The sequence below is a fragment of the Cupressus sempervirens genome, chromosome 2 (assembly GCF_028749045.1).
Source record: "Cupressus sempervirens isolate cs-2001-9-10 chromosome 2, ASM2874904v1, whole genome shotgun sequence".
Classification (NCBI taxonomy): Eukaryota; Viridiplantae; Streptophyta; class Pinopsida; order Cupressales; family Cupressaceae; genus Cupressus; species Cupressus sempervirens.
Genome location: NC_143119.1, coordinates 569,092,869 through 569,106,352, shown reverse-complemented (window position 1 = coordinate 569,106,352; position 13,484 = coordinate 569,092,869). Strand labels below are relative to the sequence as shown.

Below are 13,484 nucleotides of genomic sequence, written 5' to 3'. Positions count from 1 at the left end.
CAATTCGATCCGTCTAGACACCAATGTTGAATCAATGAAAGGGGCATGGGAGAGGCTCGCGGCAACCACCTCTCCTATATAAGCTATTAGTGCGAGGCTCCTTCTGCATTAGAAATCTGCGATAGCACGAAAAAATCCCTTAAAAATCCAATTCAATGAAAAATGTGACCAAACAGCCATCCATGAAATCATTTTTCTAGCTCGGGCAGATTGAGTCGACGAAAATGGCTCATCCAGATCAGGTCAACCAGAATGGCTCGCCCAGATTGGGTTAGCCAGAATGGCTCACCCTGATCGGGTCGGCTAGCATGGCTTGGCCACCATTTTTCCCTGAGAGCTTTCGATATTAAAGCTCCTATGTAGCCACGATAAGTACACCATGACAAATTTCTAGAGTGCCAAGAACCCATAGCAAATTGCCATTATACCAAGCAACGTCAGAGTGCTAGACAAGGGCTCACGTTTAGATCTAGTTTTAAAATCACCAAAAAGACATGCCATGGATCGGCAACCGCTGCCTCATGTTTTCCAAAATTGAGTCATCGGAAAGCATGATCTAAAGGAGAGCTGAGGAAAAGCACTTAGAGATCACTTCATGCCCCTTTCATTGATTCAACATCAACATACACCGTTTGAAAATCCAACAATCCGATCTGCCTAGACAGCAATGTTGAATCAATGAAAGGGGCATGGGAGAGGCTTGCGACAACCACCTCTCCTATATAAGATATTAGTGCGAGGCTCGTTTTTCTTTCAAAATTTGAGGTAGCACGAAAAAATCCCTTGAAAATCCAATTCAATTAAAAATGTGACCAAACAGCCATCCACGACACCATTTTTGGAGCTCGACAAGATCGGGTTGATGAAAACAGCTTGCCCAGATCGGGTCGGCGAGCATGGCTCATCCAGATCGGGTTGGCCAGCATGGCTCAGCCACCATTTTTTTCTGAGAGCTTTCGGTATTAAAGCTCCCATGTAGCTGCAATAAGTACACCATGACAAATTTCTAGAGCACCAAGCACCCATAGCAAATCGCCATTATACCAAGCAACGCCGGAGTGCTAGACAGGGCTCACGTTTAGATCAAGTTTTAAAATCACCAAAAAGACACGCCATGGATTGAAAATCACAGCCTAACCTTTTCCAAAATTGAGTCATCGGAAAACATGATCTAAAGGGAAAAGCACTCAGAGATCGCTTCATGCCCGTGTCATTGATTCAACATCAGGATACATCGTTTGAAAATCCAACAATCCGATCCGCCTTGACACCAATGTTGAATCAATAAAAGGGGCATGGGAGAGGCTCGTGGAAACCACCTCTCCTATATAAGCTATTAGTCCAAGGCTTCTTCTGCATTAAAAATTTGCGATAGCACGGACAAATCCCTTAAAAATCTAATTCAATAAAAAATGTGACCAAACAGCCATCCATGACACCATTTTTGGAGCTCAGCTAGATCAGGTCAACGAAAATGGCTCATCTAGATTGGGTCAGCCAGAATGGCTCCCCCAGATTGGGTTGGCCAGCATGGATCATCCAGATCGGGTCGGCCAGAATGGCTCACCCAGATCGGGTCGGCCAGCATGGCTCGCCCAGATCGGGTCGGCCAGAATAGCTTGGGCACCATTTTTTGCCGAGAGAATTTAGTATTAAAGCTTCCATGTAGCCAAGATAAGTACACCATGACAAAATGCTAGATCACCAAGCACCCATAGAAAATTGCCATTATACCAAGCAACGCCAGAGTGCTAGACAAGGGCTCACGTTTAGATCAAGTTTTAAAATTACCAAAAAGACATGTCATGGATAGGCAACCACTACCTCAAATTTTCCAAAATTGAGTCATCAGAAAACATGATCTAAAGGAGAGCCGAGGAAAAGCACTCAGAGATCGCTTCATGCCCGTTTCATTGATTCAACATCAACATACACCGTCTGAAAATCCAACAATTCGATCTGCCTAGACACCAATGTTGAATAAATGAAAGGGGCATGGGAGAGGCTCACGGAAACCACCTCTTGTATATAAGCTATTAGGGTGAGGCTCCTTTTGCAATAGAAATCTGCGATAGCATGGAAAAATCCCTTAAAAATCTAATTCAATGAAAAATGTGACCAAACAACCATCCATGACACCATTTTTAGAGCTCATCCAGATCGGGTCGACGAAAATGGCTTGCCTAGATCGGGTTAGCCAGAATGGCTCACCCAGATTGGGTCAGCCAGTATGGCTCACCCAGATTAGGTCGGCCAGCATGGCTCACCTAGATCGGGTCAGCTAGAATGGCTCATCTAGATCGGGTCGGCCAGCATGGCTCGGCCACCATTTTTCGCCGAGAGCTTTCGGTATTAAAGCTCCTATGTAGCCGCAATAAGTACACCATGAAAAATTACTACAGCACAAAAAACCTATAGCAAATTTCCATTATACCAATCAACATCAGAGTGCTAGACAAGGGCTCACGTTTAGATCAAGTTTTAAAATCACCAAAAAGACACGCCATGGATCTGCAACTACTGCCTCACCTTTTCCAAAATTGAGTCATTGGAAAACATGATCTAAAAAAGAGCCGATGAAAAGCACTCAGAGATCGCTTCATGCCCCTTTCATTGATTCAACATCAGCATACAACGTTTGAAAATCCAACAATCCGATCCACCTAGACACCAATGTTGAATCAATGAAAGGGGAATGGGAGAGGCTCGCAAAACCCACCTCTCCTCTATAAGCTATTAGTGCGAGGCTCCTACATTTGAAATCTGTGATAGCACAGAAAAATCCCTTAAAAATCTAATTCAATGAAAAATGTGACCAAACAGCCATCCACGAAACCATTTTTGGAGCTCGGCCAGATCGAGTCGGCTAGCATGGCTCGCCCAGATCGGGTAGGCCAGAACGGTGCAGCCAGATTGAGTTGGCAAGCATGGCTCACCCAGATTGGGTAGACCAGAATGGCTCAGCCAGATCGGGTCGGCCAGCATGGCTCGCCCAGATCGGGTCAGCCAGAATGGGTCACCCAGATCGGGTCGGCCAACATGGCTCGGCCAGAATAGCTCGGCCAGATCGGGTCGGCCAGCATGGCTCGCCCAGATCAGGTTGGCCAGAATGGCTCGGCCACCATTTTTCAAGCACACTACCTCCCCTATATAAGCTATTAATTCAAGGGTTACTCTACATTAGAAATGTACATTTAGTGGACAAGTACCTTAAAACCCAATTCAATGAAAAATGTGACCGAATAGCCATCCACGACCCCATTTTTGATGAGGTTGTCAATGGAGACAAAGATTGGCATATGTGAGGTGATTTGATTACATTAGTTAGGGGAGTAAATTGATCAATTTTTTGAGACTGACTAGAATTGCTCGATGACCATTTTATATCGAAAGCTACCCAATTTGAGAATTATGACTCAAGTAGAATGGCTCGGGTACCCTTTTTATATCACAAGTTAGCCAAATTTGAAAATTAGGGCTAGGCTTGAATTTTGTATCGTAGGCAACCCAATTTGAAAATTATGGCTCAGGTAGAATGGCTCAACTTCCATTTTATATCCAAGGCTACCCAATTTGAAAATTATGACTCGACTTTATTTCGAGCACACTGCCTCTCCTATATAAGATATTAGTGCAAGGCTTGCTCTACATTCAAAAATATGCATTCATGTAGACAACTGCCTTAAAAAAATCAATTCATTGAAAAATGTAACCGAATAGCCATCCACAAGCCCGTTTTTGCTGAATTTGGCAACAGAGCCAAAAATTGACATCGGTTAGGTGGTGTGATTTCATGAGCCACAAGAGTAAATTGACGGTGAAGAAAGATGGTAAGTCAACTGAGTGAGACAACTTAAATCGGTGAGCCGACCTAGTGAGCCGACTTGGTGAGTGAACTTAAAGACTTGACTTGGTGGGTGCACTTAAACTTTTGACTCGTGAGCCACCTTGGCAAGCTGAATTGGGGAATCGAGCTAGAAATCCGACATGGTGAGCAGACTTTAAGACGTGACCGGGTGGGGAAACTTGGTAAGGCGACATGGTAAGTCAATGTTGTGACTTGACTTGGTGAGTAGACTTAAAGAGTCAACTCATTGAGGCAACTTTCTTGGGTGACTTGGCGAGCCCACATGGTGAGATGCCTCGGCGAGCAGAGCTGGATAGCCTGGTGGTGAGATGACTTGGCCAGCCGACTTGGCTAGCCTAAACAAACTTAAAGAGTCAACTTGGCGAGAGTACTTGGTGGGCCAACTTGGCAGGGTGCCTTGAAGAACAAACTTAAAGAGTCAACTTGGTGGGCCGACTTGGCGAGGTGACTTGATGAATGAACTTAGAGAGTTGAATTGGTGAGAGCACTTGGTGACTTGGTGGGAAGACCTGGCCGGGTGACCTGATGAATGAACATAAAAGGTCCACTTGGTGGGCTGACCTAGCAGGGTGACTTGATGAATAATCCTAAAGAGTCGACTTGGTGAGAGTACTTGGTGGGCAGACATAGCGGGGTGATTTGATGAACAAACTTAAAGAGTCGACTTGGTGAGATTACTTGGTGGCTCAACTTGATGAGGAAACTTAAAGAGTCGACTTGGTGAGAGTACATGGTGGGGTGAACTGATGAATGGAACTAAAGAATCAACTTGGTGGGAGTACTTGGTTGGCTGAACTGGTTGGGTGACTTGATGAATGGACATAAAGAGTCAACTTGGTGAGAGTACTTGTTCTAGTGACTTGATGAATGGAATTTAAGAGTAGACTTGGTGGGGTGACTTGATGAAAGGACTTAAAGAGCTGAATTGGTGAGAGAACTTGGTGGCGTGACTTGATGAATGAAATTAAAGGGTCGACTTGGCGGGAGTACTTGGTGAGAGTACTTGGTGGGGTGAATTGATGAATGAGCTTAAAGAGTTGACTTGTTGGGAGTACTTGGTCGGCTGACCTGGTGGGCTGACTTGATGAAGGAACATAATGAGTGGACTTCATGAGAGTACTTTTTCTTGTGACTTAATGAACAAACTTAAAGAGTGAACTTAGTGGGGTGACTTGATGAAAGGACTTAAAGAGTCAACTTGGTGAGAGAACTTGGTGGGGTGACTTGATGGACGGACTTAAAGTGTTGACTTGGCGAGGTGACTTGATGAAAAGACGTAAAGAGTTGACTTGGTGAGAGTACTTGGTGGGGTGACTTGATGAAAGCAATTCAAGGGTCGACTTGGTGCGGTGACTTGATGAACGGACCTAAAGACTTGACTTGGCTAGAGTACTTGGTGGGGTGACTTGATGAACAGACTTAGAGAGTCGACTCGGTGAGAGTACTTGTTGAGATTACTTGGCAGGGTGAACTGATGAACGAACTTAAAGAGTCGACTTGGTGGGAGTACTTGGTTGGCCGACCTCGTGGGGTGACTAGATGAACGAACATAAAGAGTCGAATTGGTGAGAGTACTTTTTCTCGTGACTTGATGAACAGACTTGAAGAGTCGACTTGGTTGGGTGACTTGATGAAAGGACTTAAAGAGTTGACTTGGTAAGAGTACTTGGTGGGGTGACCTGATGAACGAACATAAAGGGTCGACGTGGCAGGGTGACTTGGCAAACAGACCTAAAGAGTTGACTTGGTGAGAGTACTTGCTGGGGTGATTTGATGAAAAAACTCAAAGAGTCAACTTGGTGAGAGTACTTGGTGGCTCGACTTGATGAGCAGACTTAAAGAGTCCACTTGGTGAGAGTACTTGGCAGGGTGAACTAATGAACGAACTTAAAGATTTGACTTGGTGGGAGTACTTGGTGGGCCGACCTAGTGGGGTGACTTGATGAATGGACATAAAGAGTCAGCTTGGTGAGAGTACTTGTTCTAGTGACTTGATGAATGGACATAAGGAGTTGACTTGGTGAGAGTACTTGTTCTAGTGACTTGATGAACGAACTTAGAGAGTCAACTTGGTGGGGTGACTTGATGAAAGGACTTAAAGAGTCAACTTGGTGGGGTGACTTGATGAACGTAATTAAAGGGTCAACTTGGAAGGGTGACTTGATTAACAGACCTCAAGAGTTGACTTGGTGAGAGTACTTGGTGGGGTGACTTGATGAACAGACTTAAAAAGTTAACTTGGTTAGAGTAATTGTTGGGGTGACTTGATGAACACACTTGAAGAATCAACTTTGTTAGAGTACTTGGTTGGGTGACTTGATGAATAGACTCAAAGAATTGACTTGGTGAGAGTACTAGGTGGCTCGACTTGATGACCAAAAGTAAAGATTCAACTTGGTGAGAGTACTTGGTGGGGTGAACTGATGAATATACTTAAAGAGTCAACTTGGTGGGAGTACATGGTGGGCCAACGTGGTGGGGTGACTTGATGAAGGCACATAAAGAGTCAACTTGGTGAGAGTACTTGTTCTTGTGACTTGATGAATGGACTTAAAGAGTCAACTTGGTGGGGTGACTTGATGGAAGGAGTTAAAGAGTCGACTTGGTGAGAGTACTTGGTGGGGTGACTTGATGAATGCACTTGAAGGGTTGACTTGGTGCGGTGACTAGATGAAAAAACTTAAAGAGTCGACTTGGTGAGAGTACTTGGTGGGGTGACTTTATGAACACACTTGAAGAATCAACTAGGTTAGAGTACTTGGTGGGGTGACTTGATGAATGGACTCAAAGAGTCGACTTGGTGAGAGTACTTGGTGGCTCGACTTAATGAGTAGACTTAAAGAGTCAACTTGGTGAGAGTACTTGGCAGGGTGAACTGATGAACGGATTTAAAGAGTTGATTTGGTGGGAGTACTTGGTGGGCCGACCTAGTGGGGTGACTTGATGAACAGACTTAAAGAGCCAATTTGGTGAGAGTACTTGTTCTGGTGACTTGATGAATGGACTTGAAGAGTCGACTTGGTGGGGTGACCTGATGAAAGGACTTAAAGAGTTGAATTGGTGAGAGTACTTCATGGGGCGACTTGATGAATGGACTTAAAGGGTCGACTTGGCGGGATGACTTGATGAACGGTCCTAAAGAGTTGACTTGGTGAGAGTACTTGGCGAGGTGAACTGATGAATGAACTTAAAGATTAGACTTGTTGGGAGTACTTGGTGGGCTGACCTGGTGGGGTGACTTGATGAACAGACTTAAAGAGTCGACTTGGTGAGACTACCTTTTCTAGTGACTTGATGAACAAACTTAAAGAGTCGACTTGGTGGGGTGACTTGATGAAAGGACTTAAAGAGTCAACTTGGTGGGGTGACTTGATGAACGAACTTAAAGGATCGACTTGGCGGGGTGACTTGATTCAACAGACCTAAAGAGTTGAGTTGGTGAGAGTACTTGATAGGGATACTTGATGAAGAGACTTAGAGAGTCGACTTGGTGAGAGTACTTGGTGGGCAAACCTGGTTGGGTGACTTCGTGAATGGACTTAAAGAGTCAACTTGGTGAGAGTACTTGGTGTGCCGACCTTGTGGGGTGGCTTAATGAATGAACTTAAAGAGTCACCTTGGTGTGCCGACCTCATGTGGTGACTTGATGATCAAACTTAAAGATTCAACTTGGTGCGCCAACCTGTGCAGTCGAGCTGGTGAGTCAAATTTTTAATCGAGCTTAAAAAGGAAACTTGGTTGGGAAAGTTGGCGTGGTGAGATGGTAGGCTGATTTGGTGAGCCAACTTGTCGAGCAAACTGAAAGAGTCAAATTGTTGAGGCTACTTGGTGGGGTGACCTGGGAACCCCACTTGGTGAGGTGACTCGGTGAGTGAAGCTATCCAACCCTTGGTCGCCAGCCCTGAGGAGAGGCAACTTGACGAGCTGACTTAGTGAACAGAGTTAGAGAGTCAACTAGATGAGTTAGGTCATTGAGGCAACTTGGTGGGGTGACTCGATGAGCTAACCATGCGAGAAGACCTTGTGAGTGAACTAAAAGTGTTGACTTGGTGGGCATGCTTGAACAGTCGACTTGTTGAGCTGACATTGTGAGCAGGGCTTAAGATGTGACTTGGTGAGGTGACGCAGGAAGGTCTCGTTAATACCATAAATTTATAATAGAACTGTAGAAATAATAGAAAATGCGAGAACAAAATGTAGTCTTGTCATTTGGACCGCAGAAGTGGAATTGCATAATTCATAAGCACAATATGCTAACCCACATGGGCGCCTTCACTGCAACAGTCTGCAAGACAAGCTGCCAGCTATCACCCAGAGTTGTCCTAGACAATGTTTGAGCCTTTCTTAAATAGGCAATTGTATGCCAGTCGGGAAGGTTCTAGATGCTCGGATGTAATACCTATGGCTGGAAGACCCTGACAATACACATAAGTCTGCCTAATACATCTTTGAAAAATTATTTTGGAAATTTCGGTAGCCCAACTTCCGAAGGCCATAACTCACAAATCGTTGCTTCGATTGGCTATTATAACCACTTTTTAGAAATGCCAGCTACTGATCTACAAGCTTGAAATGGTACATGTGCCCTTCCGTCAATTTTTCGAACCTCATCTAGGCACTCTAAGGCCTCAAATTGTGAGCCTGAAGATTTTTAGCATATTTTTCCACCGAAAATCTGTAATAACTTCTCTACACTTATGCTTGAGCTAACTTGGTGAGTGGACCTAGAGAGTCAACTCATTGAGGCAACTTGGTGATGTTGACTTCGCAAGGTGAAACCCACTTGGTGAGAAAACTGAAAGAGTCAGCTTTGTGAGCGCGCTAGAATTGTAGGCTTGGCGAGCTGACATAGCGAGTGGACTTAACGAGGCGAGTTGGTGGGGCAACTTGGCGAGTGGAATTAAAGAGCCAACTTGTTGAGGCAACTCCATGAGTTAGTTCATTTAGATGACATGGTGAGGCAAACTAGGGAGGCGACCTGGCAAGCAAACTTGGTGAGCTGACTTGGTGAGCTGAATTGGGGAGTCAACGTGGTGAGCAAACTTGAAGAGTCAACTCATTAAGGAAACTTTGCAAGTCCACCTTGTGATCTGAGCTAGGGAGATGACCTAGGGGTAGACTTGGTGAGCGTGCTTGAATTTTATGCTTGGCAAGCTGACACAGGGAGCCAACCTATAGAACCGACATGGTGAGTGGGCCTAACGGGGCGAGTTGGTGGGGCGACTTGGCGAGTGGAATTAGAGAGCCAACGTGGTGAGGTGACTAGGCGAGTTGGTTCATTGAGATGACATGGTGAGCTGACTTGTCGAGTCAACCTGGCAAGCAAACTTAAAGAGTCAACTTGGCAACGTACTTGAGTTGACTTGGTGAGGTGACCTGGTGAGAAAGCTAAAAGAGTCAACATGGTGAGGCAACTAATTAAGCTAGCTCCTTGAGGCTACTTGGTGGGCCTACTTGATTAGTTGAATTGGTGAGCTAACTTGACGAGCTGACACGGTGAGCGGGCTTAATGAGGTGACTTGGTGGGGTAACTCAGAATGCCAACTTATCGAGGCAAGATGGTGAGTCAACTTGGTGAGCTGACTTGTTGAGCGTACTTAAAGAGTCAACTTCGTAAGGTGACTCAGTGAGTTAGCTCGCTGATGCAACTTGGGCAGGCCAACCTGGTGAGCGAACTTAAAGAGCTGACTTGGGTGAGCTGACTTTGTTAGCGTACTTAAAGAGTTGACTTGGCAACGTACTTGAACAACCGACTTGGTGAACTGACATGGTGAGTGGGCTTAGAGAAGCAACTCGCTGGGGCAGCTTGGCGAGCACACCTTCTGGGGCAAGGTGGTAAAATGACTAGGTGAGTTGACTTGTGAGCTGACTTAGGGAGCTGACTTGGTGAGAGAACTTAAGGAGTCAACTTGGTGAGGCAACCTAAATAGTTGACTCGGTGAGGTAACTTGCGGAGCCAATATGGTGAGCGTTCTTAAAGAAGAGGCGACCTGGTGGGGCAACCTGGTGAGGCAAGATGGTAAGTCATCTTGGTGAGCCAGCTTGACGAGCTGTAAGAAGACTTAAAGAGTCAATTCTTTGAGGCAACTTGGTGGGGTGATTTGGCAAAGACCACATGGTCAGATGACTTGGTGAGCTGACCTGGCTAGCAAAATTGGCAAGCAAACTTATAGAATTGACTTGCTGTCCCCAGCCAGGATCGCACGGTAGGGTCGACCCAACTTGGGTCACCCAACTAGGTCAACCCATCTCCATTGCCCCTGCCTTGGGCGACCCAACTGGGTCCCTAGAGTGGGTCGACAAGGGAAAAAAAAATCATGGGAGGCCTTGTACAGCAAAAAGCGCTAAATTTTGGGCATTACAAAAAAAAAAAAAAACAAGTTACCCACTTTTGGATCATGCACAGGTTTCAGTTCACGTATTATCGAGCTGACTCGAGGCGTTACGCCTAGCTTGTTAGATTCAAGGTAGGGTAGTCGAAACGATCCGATTTGAGAATTTTCTTTATAAGAAGAGATCATGATAGGCCCCATAAGGTGAAAAAGAATGAAATTTTGGGAGTTCAAAAAAAAATGTTACCTATTTTTGGATCGCGCACAGTGCTCGGGTCATGTAGCATCGAGGTTGCCAAGGTGAGCCGGGTTGAAAACTTTGGGCGTTAACCAAAAACAAAAAGTTAACCGCTTTTGGATCACGTACATGGCTCGGGGCACTTGGAATCAAGTCGAGTACAGTGACATGAGTCATGCAAAATTTTTTGAGATGACTCGAGTCGGGGTATCCGACTCTATTCGAGTTCAAAACTTTAGGACTTGACAAATAAAAGAAAAAAGAAAAAGTTAACCGGTTTTGGATCAAGTAAATGACTCAGGCCACTCAGAATCAAGGTGAGTGTGGTTAAGGCTCGAGGCAATTTGATTTGGGGTAGCTGAGTCAATTGAAAAACTTTGGCCCTTAGCCAAAAAAAGAGTTAATCGCTTTTGGATCACGTACATTACTTGGGGCACATAGAATCAAGTCAAGCATGGTGACATGAGTGGTTAGAAAAAATTGCAGGTGATTAAGGCTCGAGGCGATTTGAGTTGGGGTTGCTGACACGATTCGGGTTGAAATATTTATGTGTTAACCAAAAAAGGAAGAATTTAACTGATTTTGGATCATGTACATAACTCGGGGCACCAAGTCAAGCATAGTGACATGAGTCCTGCGAAAAAATTGGAGGCGATTCGGGTCAGGGTTGCCGACACGGTTCGAGTTGAAAACTTTGGGCATTAACCAAAAAAAAAAAGTCGACCTCTTTTGGACCACGTACATGACTCGGGGCACTTAGAATCAAGTCGAGCATGGTGACATGTGTTGTGCAAAAAATTCAAAGGCGATTAGGCTCGAGGCAATTTGAATCGGGGTAGCCAACTCGATTTGAGTTCAAAACTTTTGGAGTTAACCAAAAAAACAAGTTAACTTATTTTGGATCACGTACATCAGTCGTCTGCCCTCGTGAAAATTATAAAACTTGGGGACCCGCCTAGAATTTGATGTCGAAAGATTTTTCTGCCCTCACAAAAATTTACAAACCCCACCCACTCGAAATTTGGACTTGAAAGATTTTTTTGCCCTCATGGAATTTACAAACCCCACCTGTTGAAAATTTGGCAGTTGGAAATTACGAAACCCCACCCACTGAAAATTTGGACTTGGAAGATTTTTTCACCCTCACAGAAATTGCAAACCCAACCCACCCGAAATTGCACTGATTACGAACCCAACCCACATGGAAATTGCACTTGGAAGACTTTTTCGCCCTCAAGGAAACTTTGGCACTCGAGAGATTTTTTCGCACTTTTAGAAATCACAGAACCCCACCCGCCAGGAATTTGGCACTTGGGAGATCTTTCTACTCTTTCAAAAATTGCAAACCTCACCAGCTTAGAATTTGGGACTTGGGAGATTTTTTTCCCCCTCGTGGAAATTTTACAAAACCCCACAAGACCAAAATTTGGCACTTGGGAGATTTTTTTGCCGAGCCAAAAATTTCTAGAAAACCCCTCCCTCCTGCTTAGAATTTGGCCTTCGAGAGATTTTTTTGTCCTGGAAAAAATTACAAACCCGAGCCGCCAGGAATTTGTCACCTGGGAGATTTTTATGCCCTCACAAAAATTGCAAACCCCACTCAACGAGAATTTGGCACTTGGGAGATTTTTTCGCCCTCACAGAAATTGCAAACCCCACCCACCCGAAATTTGGCACCTGGGAGATTTTTTAGCCCACCCGCTCAGAATGTGGCACTTGGGAGATTCTTCCACCCTAGTAGAAATTACAAACCCCACTCGTCGGGAATTTGGCACCTGGGAGATTTTTCCGCCCTTGTGAAAATTGCAAACCCCACCCGCTCGAAATTTGGCAATTGGAAGATTTCCTCGCCCTCGCACAAATTACAAACCCCACCCATGGGAATGTGGCACTTCGGAGATTTTTTTGCCCTCACAAAAATTTTTACAAAACCCCACCTGCCAGGAATTTGGCACTTTGGAGATTTCTTTACCCTCGCAAGAATTTTCACAAAACCCCACCTGCTCGAAATTTGGCACTTGGGAGATTTTTTCGCCCTGGAAAAAATTACAAACCCCTGTCGAGAATTTTGCACCTGGGAGATTTTTTTGCCCTCGCAAAAATTGTAAACCCCAACCGCTCAGAATTTGGCACTTGGAAGATTTTCTCGCACTTGCACAAATTATAAACCCCACCCGCTGGGAATTTGGCACCTGAGAGATTATTACGACCTCGCAAAACAAATTGGAAAACCCCACCAACCCAGAATTTGGCACTTGGAAGATTTTCTCACCCTCGCGCAAATCACAAACCCCACTCACCTCATAGTCAAAAAGGGTTTTATGAATCGAGGCGACAGAGGGCTGAATCTCAGTGGATCGTGGAAGCAAGGCCACTCTTCCACTTACAATACCTTGTCGCTTATTTAAGTCATCTGCAAAAGATTCTTCTCGCCGACCACTTGAAATTAATATCCAAGGTTGCTCCAACGGGCTAATGCGCCGATCGGAGATGGCTAATGACATGGGCCCCGGGAGTGCAAGAGCACCCCTACTACAGGTTGTGATGCAGCCAGAGAGAGATATGCGCCGCATCTTGCATGGATTCTGACTTAGAGGCATTTAGTCATAATCCAACACACGGTAGCTTTGCGCCACTGGCTTTTCAACCAAGCACAATGACCAAATGTATGAATCCACGGGTCCTCTCGTACTAACTTGAATTACTATCATGGTGCAAATCATCAGTAGGGTAAAACTAACCTGTCTCACAATGGTCTAAAGCTAGCTCATGTTCCCTATTGGTGGGTGAACAATCCAACACTTGGTGAATTCTGCTTCACAATGATAGGAAGAGCCGACATCGAAGGATCAAAAAACAACATCTCTATGAACGCTTGGCTGCCACAAGCCAGTTATCCTTGTGGTAAGTTTTCTGACACCTCTAGCTTCAAATTTTGAAAGTCCAAAGGATCGATAGGCCACGCTTTCACGGTTTGTATTCGTACTGAAAATCAAAATCAAATGAGCTTTTACCCTTTTGTTCCACACAAGATTTCTATTCTCGT

The 13,484-nt window shown here is 45.0% G+C and overlaps 1 non-coding gene across 1 annotated transcript in view; it reads right to left on the bottom strand.

Annotated features, from left to right (window-relative positions):
* Window positions 1–12,759: 12,759 nt before the first annotated feature.
* LOC149574698 (25S ribosomal RNA) overlaps window positions 12,760–13,484 on the bottom strand; it is a 3,366-nt gene continuing 2,641 nt past the window's right edge. The window contains exon 1 of the ribosomal RNA XR_016361061.1: window positions 12,760–13,484. This exon is cut by the window's right edge and continues 2,641 nt beyond it. This is a non-coding gene — a ribosomal RNA (25S ribosomal RNA).